Source organism: Magnolia sinica, chromosome 10 (genome assembly GCF_029962835.1).
Source record: "Magnolia sinica isolate HGM2019 chromosome 10, MsV1, whole genome shotgun sequence".
NCBI lineage: Eukaryota > Viridiplantae > Streptophyta > Magnoliopsida > Magnoliales > Magnoliaceae > Magnolia > Magnolia sinica.
The window spans coordinates 16,911,226-16,922,838 of NC_080582.1; positions in this window are offsets into that span (position 1 = coordinate 16,911,226).

The following is an 11,613-nucleotide window of genomic DNA, read 5'->3' on the forward strand; positions in this document are numbered from 1 at the left end:
ATAACTTCATGGGTCGTGGATTAGGTACTTCCCCGCCTATACGGAGCTCCGGACAGGTGGAGGCTCTGAGGGTGCACCGTGATGTTTTCATTTTATCCAAACCGTCCATCCGTTTTTACATATCATTTTAGAGTATTGAATAAAAAATGGAAAAGATCAAAGACTTAAGTGGACTACAAGGCGGGAATTAGATTCCTACCATTGAAAAAATCTCGGAGACCATAGAAGTTTTGGATCAAGATGATATTTGTTTTTTCAATTCACTGAGGTGTATATAATCGTATCAACAGGTTGGATGGCAAATAAAAGACATGGTGGACCTAAGAAGGTTTCTACGATGGGCATCCTTAGCACCGCTGCTTCCTGTGGCGTGGTCCGATTGAGCGTTGGATCTGTTTTATTTTTTTTCAATGCTCTAAAATGATATGGAAAGATGGTGGGCCCACCGCTGCTTCCGCTGGCGTGGTCCAATTAAAGAGCATGAAAAAATTAGCACCGTTGACGAGTCCGTACAACGACTTCTTTGCGCGAGTCCGTATAACGCCCACGCGGGTTTTTCGGGTTGAGTTTTTACGAAAATACCCCTTTTGTCATGCGGGTTTTTCAGGTTGAGCTGTTACGAAAATACCCCTTTCGTCATGCGGGTTTTTCAGGTTGAGTTTTTACGAATATACCCCTCTTATCATGTGGGTTTTTCAGGATGAAAGTTTCGGGTTGTGTTTTTACGAAAATACCCCTCTATCATGTGGGTTTTTCCTCTCTTACCATGTGAATGTTTTTCCCTCGCTGTCTATATTTTTATTTATTTACTACTATGCCCGAATGGTTCTCTCTACCATTGAGTTCTTCTTCTTGATTAGAGAAAGCATTAGAAAATGGCTCCAGGAGATGGAAACTTCAAGATTTTCCTCAACCAAGCATTGATCGAACTCGGAGGTGATTCCATGGAATTGGGCTCGTGTTTCGAATGGGACCCACAAAATCAACAGCACCAACGTATCCTGACAGGATTAGGCGATCGAGTGAGCCCCACGACGCCTCTTCGCTTAATTTATGAGAAGAAGCTGACGAAAACGGATGTGAACCATCACCACAATCGTTTCGTTATAGGAAAGCATTCGGCAGAGGAATCCATTTTCCGCTGTCTCACACTCGATCAAAGACTCAGCGTTTCTAATGAAGAAACAGTCCCGTTGGTCGGCCACGATCCGAACGGAGGGATATGGGACTTGAAATTTAAGTTGTGGAAGCAGGCGAGTAATGGCAGCATGACTTACGTACTACTAGGGCAATGGGACCGTATGGTAACTCAAAACGGTTGGAAGATGGATGATCAAGTCAGTATCTGGGGCTTTCCCTATGCAGGTGTCAAAGATGGATGGCAGTTTGGACCAGATCACGGCTACAATGAAGTTCACTTTCTGTTCACCGTGTAGCAGCCAAAGGTATGTTTTATCCTTTTATCCTTCTTTCCATTAATACGAGCTATTAGTTTGGAGAACATATATAGATGAAGTAGATACAAATCTCACGATTGAATTCCCCCTGTTAAAAACTTTTGGGATATACGAAAGTTTCAGTTAAGCTACCTTATTAGCCCAGGCTAATAGGAGAGTTCGTCATCATCAGCCGCATCTTATACCAACTAATTGGGGTTTGCTAGAAAGTCTATATATATAGCAAATATCTAAAATAAATAAATCCTACTCTGCATTTAGTCATGGTTCTAAAACTCGACTCGACTTAGTGACTTTCGAGTTGAGTCACTCCAAAACTCGCTTGGTGAGCTTGACTGGCCAGACTCGTGGAGTTGTACTCTAGCAGCTGATTCAGTCAACTCGATACAACTCAGCATGACTCGATCCACTTCTTTCTATCTGTTTTTTACTTTGTTTTTTCAAAACAACAGTAGAACTCTGTGTCATTGTATTAGCAGTAAACATGCCTACATAAAAAACCACAAGCTTACTGGTTGTGGAAAAGTAGTTTGCACAAGTACAGTGTTACTACTAATGCAGTGGCCCTTTAAATCAAGGGTCTCGATCCATTTCAGCTATCCGCATGCACCATCCATTAGGTCAAGCCACCCTTGAAAAAATCGTACTGATTGAATGATCCAACCCATCCATTTAGTGGTTTGAAGAAATTGATTGACAATATTGTTCATTAAAGATAGAACCGTTTGATTGCAACTGCTTTTGCACAATAACAACAGAAGATTAGACTGCATCTAAAGAACGGACCAGATTGGAGAAGTGAATGATGACAAGTTCAAATGCAACTGTGTGTGTTTTAAGGTTTCCATACACATGGTCCACTACATAATTTCTCCAGTGAAAATATCCACCAATATCAGAAGATGCTGCCCAAGTGCTTAGGGTCATGAATTTTGAATCTTACAAACTGGAAATTATTTATTTTTATTTAAAGGTACACATTGACTTGGAGTCATGCCGAGTGTGTTGAGTTGACCGAGTGAGTTGTGTCGAGTTGACTGAGTAGATGAGCTGATGATCATGCCGAGTCGTGCCGAGTTGACTGGGTAGATGAGCTGATGATCATGTCGAGTCTGAACCAAAGTCGAGCTCGAACAAGTTTCACAGTGACTCAGCTCAATTTCTGGCAAAGTTGAGTTAACTCGGCCGAGTCGAGTCACCAAGTTTTAGAATTATCCAGCCACATATGACATATGAGCAAAACTCAACAGGATTTTTTCTATTAACAATACCGAGCATACATATTTCATTTGCTGTCCAAAAACCCTAAAGTTAAAATCCATGTTTCAATGGTAATTTATGGAAATCATGGTTGAATAATTATTACTATTTCCTTTCTTTTCTCTTGAATTTCATGTGGAAAATTCTTAGTGGACCAATTATATGGGGGTGACTGTATAACCAACTGTATGACGTTCATAGACCATGTGGTTCCCAAAACACCATATGGTTTGTATATAAGGGCGCTTGGGTTAGAAATGTGGGCCATTTATATAGCTATCACAGAGAGATCTGGCTCTGGTTGAACCCGACCAATCCCTATCACAGAGACTGGACCAAAGATCCAATCCTACCCAACCTTTTTATTTATTTATTTAATCCAACCCGACCTGAACCAAAAAGAAATTTATAGATGATAGGTACAAATACATCCACATGACGTATGTATGTTTGCATGCATTCACTAATTGGGATGGATTGGGCATACCTTTATTTCATATTCCATTCTTAAACTCAAGCCGTGGTTGTGATAGGTCAGGTCGGGTTGATCAAGCCTGACGAAATTATAATTAAATTGATTGGGTGGGGGCTTGGGCATAATCTCAGTGAATTTGAAGTATATCATTTCTGACCACAAGATAATTGGTCCAGGGTCGGTTTTGGCTGGAATTCTTAGCCTACTTAGCAAATGAGTCCGGCTTGGGTTGACATCATCCTAATCAACAATCAATGCATTGCCTTTATGATGACGTAATGCTCTAAGAATTTTACAAAAAAAAAACTACTAAATTAATATAGAATTTACATTTTACTACCTTTTTCAAAATGGCTTCCGATCAGTTATCTCATTGATCTAAGTAGGTTGGTTCATATGCATATGGGGCCTGCTTGGGTGGGCCCCACTGGATGTTTATGCAAAATCCACCCCGACAGACGAGGTGCATAACCTTATTGGTCATAGGGCTTAAATTACTCAGCTCCATCCTGATTCAGGTGGACAATACTCACCCTTCAAACTGTTTTCTATGAGATGGTTCACATGAATCTTGGATGGGACTATTTTTTTAGGCCCTGTGACATTTAATGGTTAGAGTGGATTTCATATAATCATCAAGACAAGCCATATAAAAATTAAAGGTATACATCTTTCCCAACTGCTTCATTTGATGTGGCCCACCTGAATCATGAGTCAACTTAATTTTTTTGACTCTAGGCCTAAGGTGGAATTACATATCAAATGGTCAGAATGAATTCATGTGCACATCATGGTGGGCCTATCAAAAATCATTTTAGCCGGCCTCTTCCAACTTGATGTTCCATCCTAAAAATATGGCATTTGAATCCCAAGTCATCCAACACATTCACACCTGGCATGTAGAACCTTGGTTGAATTTTCCAAAACGTATTTATGCACGTGTATGTAGCCAACCGAGTCAACAGATGAATTAAAAGTGTTCACCTGGAAACTAGGGATTGGGGCCAGGTCCCGTGCTCTGATCAGCTATGTTGGGTTCAGGCCTTGGACATTATACTGTGGGGCCGGACGGGCCATGCCATCCAAATGCAGCACATTGCCACACAGAACTAGGATCATCAGTCCATGTCTTTCTACAGTGACCATCGATGGTATGATGAGATATTGAACCTGGACTCATCCATCCGCAGCCAAATGTACGGTGTTAGGCCGTGATGAACCACAAACGCGCGACTCATCGTGCATAGGGTAGTCAAGGGCCTGGGCCTGGGCCTAGAGATACAAGCATAGCTCGAACATTTCAAAATCACGGGCCATGGCCCGGCAGGTTGGTTGACTGCCGGGCAGTAAACTCTTTGGTGCCCCCATGATGTACGTTCATCATCCACACTGTCAATCCATTTTTCCAACACATTTTATGGCATAAGCCCAAAATTAAAGCATACCCAAAGCTTAAATGGACTGCAACATAGACAACAATGGCAATTGAAAGTTTCCCATGGTGTGGTACACTTTAGCTTTGGATATGCTTCAATTTTGGGATCATATCCTAAAATGAGTTGGAGAAACAGATGGACGGTGTGGATAAAAATAAATACATCACAATAGGCCCCACAAAGTTCTCTCACCACGTTATAGTGTGTGGCGAGTTATTCATTACACAATCCAGCTCAGTTCGGTATCTATGGTAGAAAATCCGCCGCTTTGTGCAATGACCAAGTTGTACCATGAGTTAGTAAACTCTTTAGGGGCTCACCATTATGTATGTGATATAATGACAATATCCTAGCTTTGCCAACTTGCTGTTTGAACCAGGAATAATAATACTTCGTTAATCATGTGTATTATCATGACAATATTGTTGGGTTATGCTGCAGGTGAACTATTGCGCATATCATTATGGAAATTATTGTTCGGTTGTATTGTGAGCCAACCATGACACATAACATCGTATCATGTATTAAATAACCAACTTAAGAATTGTTTGTTTTGTATTACCATCATTGTCTATACTTGATAATGTTGATAACTTGTGTAACTTGCTTATTATTTATGTGTTAGAGGTAACATGTTTAAAAGTATTACATGTAGAAATATGTATTTGTCGTAAACCTATTTATAACTAAAATGTCTCGAGTAAAATCTTGGGGATATTTCTTTATTATGTTGACATTTGAAGCATTCTATTTGACATATCCAGGTGACTCAGGAATAAGACCAGACGGTGGTGCGCTCAGGGCGCCCCAGTAGACTCATAACTCCATCACTTTGGGTAGTTATATTTTTCATAAATATTGTATTTATTATGATTTGTATAATTCTCATATGGGCAGACACTACGTTTGGAATTGTATCTTTGTATATTAGTTGTATATTTTGGGGTTTTGTTATCTCTACATCGCTTTGGATCCGCTAAGTTGAAATACGTTATTTTGATTATTTGTGTATGGATGAATGTGAACGTAAATGAGAATATCTGTGCATTTCTCTTAAGCTCATACTCGAGAATTCGGACCAGAGTCTCCATAGTCAGTTGTTGAATTTCGGGTTGTGACAAGAAATATATAGACGGTATGGATAAAAAAATATGTCACAATGGGCGTCACAAATTTACTCACCAAGGTATAACAATGGTGAGTTATTCCTTAGCGAAAATCTGCATCAACTGCCCTCGAGGTTAGAAATCTCTTGGATTTTGCAGTGAGTATTTGACCACGCCATTGTGTGGTGAGTAAATTTTTTGGGTCTCATTGTGATATATGTTATTATCAATGTTGGTCATCCATTTTTCTAACTCATTTTATGTCATGATCTCAAAATTGTAGTAAATCCAAAGCTAAAGTGGACCCCCACTATAGAAAACAGTAGGAATTGAAAGTTTCCTATGGTGTGGTTCACCTAACCTTTGGATACACTTCAATTTTGGGTTCATACCTTGAAAGATGCAAAAAAGTAGATGGATGATGTGGATAAAATGATGGGTCCCACAAAGTTTACTCACTATGCTATAACTTGGTGAGTTACTCACTACACATTCCGCCTACCTTTTTAGTCAAGTTTCTTGTCTGATTTGGTGGTGCATTCTTTCTTCTTTGACTTCTTTTCTTGATTTCAGAAAAGTTTCTCTATGGCTTAAGAAGATAGCAACCTCGAGGTTCTCCTCAATCAAGCATTGATAGAACTAGGAGGTGATTTGGCATAGGGAGGGACATGATGAGGTCAATCACTGTCTATCTCAGGGATATCTACTCTAAATCCATGGAACTCTCTGGACTCCTCACAGAGCTTCCTCGAATTTACGAGGGATAAAAGCATGAATAATTCTTAATAAATTCAAAATAATTTGATTGATGATAAAAAATGAATTTACAACCCTTTAAATAATGAGCTTAAACATATAGGATGGAGTTTTAGACTTAGAATCTTAACTCTAACAACCTAAAAATGTGACTTACTATAAACAATATTATTTATAAACAGTCTCTATTCCTACTAGACTTTATGGTTTTTGGCAAAAAAAATAGTTAGTGTCCAATTTGAACCAACCACGTTATTCTCCTAACTTTTCTAAGCCCTTTTTATGGTGGGCATGACTTCTACAACTCAAAGGATCAAAAGTTATTATTGAACTAAAGCTTACTATTTATCATAAAAACAAAAATAAATGGGACTTTTGACCATTGATGAGATGGAATCTCGCAAATCTAGGATGGGCAATTGGCATAGCAGGGTTGGTTGGCTTAAGTAGCTTCTCCTACCCTAAAATCATACTTAATATGGTGAAAAACTCATCTTGGTTTGCGAGATACGACTGATTTAAGGTTCTGACGGTCCAGATCATTTCCGCCTCTGATCAAGCCTTCTTTGATCCATCTTTCTCATGAAAGTCATGTCTGCGACCCTCTCTACATCACGATCCCATGGAATTGGGCCCGTGCTTCTAATGAGACTGACAAAATCAATGGCACCAACGTATACTTACATGACTAGGTGATCGAGTGAGCCCGATGATGCCTCTTCGCTTAATTTATGGCAAGAAGCTGACTAGAATAGATGTGAAGCGTCACCACAGTTGTTTGTTTATCGGAAAGTGTTCGGTAGAGGAATTTATTTTCCAATGCCTCACACTCGATCAAAGACCATGCATTTGTAATAAAAATGTGGTCTCATTGGTGGGCCACGACCCGAACGGATGGAATTGGGACTTGAAATTTAAGTTGTGGAAGCAGGAAAGTAACGATAGCATGACTTACGTCTTATTTGGGCAATGGGCCCGTGTGGTCAGCCAGAACGGTTAGAAGACATACGGGAGAACAGCTCATCATCTGCGGCTTCCCTTATGCAGGTGTTATGGATGGATGGCAAACCAGATCATGTAGTTGGAGCACAAAGAGCAAGTTTAATTAGACTCTTTTTTTGGTGAGACCCTTATTATGAGGCTACTTTCATATATGTGTTTTATTACGATGCCATCCATCATTTTTGTCAGTTCATTTTAGGGAATGGTCGAAAATGAAGCAAATACAAATCTCCGGTGAACCAAAACTTTACCGGGCCTGAAGTGAATGTATGTGGGTTATCCACACTGTCCATCCATTTTTCTAGATCATTTATGGGGTTGAGACCAAAATTAAAGCATATACAAAGCTCAAGTGGACTATACCACAAGAAACAGTGGGATTAATGATTCCCACCATTGAAACCTGTTCATAAGGTCAAAAAGACGTGGATGAAGGGAAAAAACAAATATAAGCTCGATCCAAAACCTTAGTGGCCCGTAAGAATTTTTCAACAGTAGACGTTCAATTCACACTGTTTCCAGTAGTGTAGTCCATTTGAGCTTTGTATATGCTTCATTTTTGGGCTCAAGCCCTAAAATTATCTAGTAAAATGAATGGAAGGAGTGGATAAAATATATAAATCATGGTGGACCCCATAGAGTTACTCACTATGCAATCCACTTCTATTCGGTGTATGCTGTGAACATCCAACGTCCGTGAGGTCTCCCTTCTTAGACCATTCATTTCTCTCGACCCTTAACACATGACAACCTCAACCCTTAATACATGACCACCTCGACCCTAACAACCTCAACCTGACAACCTCTACATTTAATATGACCCTGACAATCTCGACCCTTGATATATGACAACCTCGACCCTGAATGTTGTTATTTTATAAATATTAGAGCTTTACATGAGTCGAGCCGAGTCGAGTATTACCCAGCTCGTGCTCGGCTTGCACTGCCCGAGTCCCAGCTCGTACTCGGCTTGGCCTTCGAGCTTGGATGCCTAGCTCGTGCTCGGCTCGTCCGAGTTCGAGCAGATATCGAGCCGAGTTCGAGCAGAGTTTTCAAGTCGAGTAATCAAAGGTATTTATCGGGCGAACTGTGGCAGGAACGACCGACACCGTGCATGGCATGGATGATCGGCAAGGACGAGCTGTGGCACCGAACGAGCAGCAGGGACAAGTTACGGCAACGGAAGATGCAAGGATGAAGAAGAAGAAACTAAAGGCAATGTGAGAGAGAGAGAGAGAGAGAGAGAGAGAGAGAGAGAGAGAGAGAGAGAGGGAAGAGGGAGAGGGTGCGAGAGAGACAGAAAGGTCGTTGGACAGGTGAGGGAAGAAGAGGGACAGCTGGACTGTAACACCTCGGTTCCCGAAACCTAAGTACACTACTCGTGTTCCAAGAACACGAGCGTTAACCTTTGAAAACACTCAAATTCGACGTACATTTTTTTCTTTTTATCTTTTTATCAGAGTTAATAAACAAGTGGGACAAAAACAATTAAGTTTAAGAGTGAGTCCAAATATACACAACTAAATGTTCTTGTGGTTACTCAAAAACTTATACATACCAATCTCTTAATCTTTATAAACAAAACAGTATAAATTTAATACAAGTAAAATCAGGAATGGAGAGTCACAAGATCATCTGGCTCCTCCCATTCCACATGAACACCAGCATATGCATCCTCTATGTATCCTGCACATTGAATATGGTTCGATAGCGTCAATGGCTATCTAGTGAGGTATACCCCTCAAAATTTATCGTATCATGAAGATAATCAAGCATAGTTAACAAATGCGGTGTATAACAAATATTACACAATGATTATCATGGAAATCAGATCAGGTTCATCAGATACACATTCATTAAATAAATTTCACGAAGATGATCTTGTTTAAATGCATGGATGCATGCACATGCTCACAGACCTGGGGATGCACATCCAACTGGTAAAAAGTCGCCCGAGGAGAACTAGACACTCGGAAAAGTACTCAAAGGTACGCCCAAGGATATCCAGTCACCCGAAAAATACTATGATATATAAATCACCCAAGGAGGACTAGTCACTCAGAAAAGTACACAAAGGTACGCCCAAGGAGAACAAACCACTCGGAAAAGATCATAATAATATATAGATCGCCCAATGAGGATTAGTCACTCAAAAAAGTATACAAAGGTACACCTAAGGAGAACTAACCACCTGGAAAAGACCATAATAATATATATATCGCCCAAGGAAGATTAGTCACCCGAAAAAATACACAAAGGTACACCCAAGGAGAACTAACCACCTGGAAAAGACTATAATATATAGATCGCCCAAGGAGATCTAGCCACCCGAAAAAGTACTCAAGATAAGCCCAAGGAGAACTAATCACCTGGAAAAGACCACATGCCATAAAAATGCATGATTAGCCCAACCATTATTATTCCAATTTCAGACAATCCATTTAAGAAGGCTCAAAGGTCACTATGGGGGATTTGTCACCCAGCATAGGCCGACAGTTCAGACATAGTATCCCATTCCACCATCCCTGGCTCATAAGACTAACAAATATGGTGTTTAAAGGTAACCTATTTAACTAGTGGTCAGTATTAATTAAACAAGTGGAACTTACTATCGAAAATCATCCATAAAAGCCACTTAGGGTAATTATTCTATCAAGGCCACAAAGGGCAAACATACAATCAAGCCACATAGGGCAACTAGCCAATCGAAGCCACATAGGGAAAATAGTCCATTAAAGGATACAGAGAAAGGGATTGGCCCCAAAAGCCACAAAGGCATAAAGATTTCTCAGATAGTAAGTCCACAACAAACTTTGATTTAATTTATTAGATAGAATGACCACTAGTTAGAGGACCTCCATAAACACCGTCATATCATCCCAAGTAGTAAAACGAGACACGTACAATGTCAATAGTATTCACACATGCAAAATGTACATTTAAAATCAAAACAGGGATATTTGCAATCTAAAGCATGTCCAATCATGGAATTTAATTCAGTTATCAAATATTTATAAAGAATCACTCAATTTGAACTAACATTTATCATCATTTCTATATGATATGTTATTAAGAAATCAATAAGATAAATGAATGAATATAATTAAACAATGATAACTATCATGATGTAAAAAGGCTTGAAGGGTGATCCTCACCTTTCAAGTCGAATTTTCTTGCTTATGTTGCATCCTAAACATGGTGACTCACTTGAGTTGGTTTCCAACACAACTCGATACCAATTTCGTGATCTAAGGGGGCATTTGGGAGTCAACATTCCCTACATTTCAATTAAAGGTCTAGGTTAGCTTAATACAAGATTTAACTCTAAAATTTATGAGATCAGAACTCACCAAACTAGATTGTTGACTCAGTGACTTGACTCAGGCGAGTCACATGACCTCCACTCCTTCTCCTTTCTTCTTCCTTTCCTTCCTTTTTCTTTCCTTCTTTTACTACTCTGCTGTGAACTTCCAGTAGGGTTTAGACCCAGCCAAATAGTGGGTCAGAGGCCCGACTCGGTTTTGAACTGAGTCAACTCAGTGACTCGCTTCTCTTCTCCTCTTCTTTTCTTTTTCTTCTCTCATTCCCTCTTCTTTCCTCACTTCTGTTTCTCTGCTTTCTGAGCTGGTCAACAAGGAGCTTGGCCACAGACCTGATTCATCAGATGTGTCCTGGTTCAACCCAGCACCTGCCAACTCGGTTGGACTCGTTGCAACCGAGTCAGGGAGAGGAATCAGAACCGAACAGGCCACCACTCCCTCTCCAAGCCCTTCTTCTCTGCTTCTTCCTCTTCTTTCTTGCATCTTCCTTTCTTTTCCTTTCTTTCTCTCTCCCAGCTGGAGAATGTCCATCAGCGGTAACCTGACTCGGTCTAGCCTCAGCTCGATTCGAGCTGGGATGGCAGCGCACCCTCTTCCTCTCTTCATTCCATCTTTCTGCTCTTCTTCCCCATTTCCTTTCTATTTTCTCCTTCTTTTCTTCCTCCTCCTCCTCCTCTCTCTCTCTCTCTCTCTCTCTCTCTCACAACTAAAGCATGCCTGAACTCGGTCCAGACTCGGACCGAGTCGACTCAACCCATTGCGGTATGGCAGACGGCGCAATCTCCCTATCTCTTATTTCCT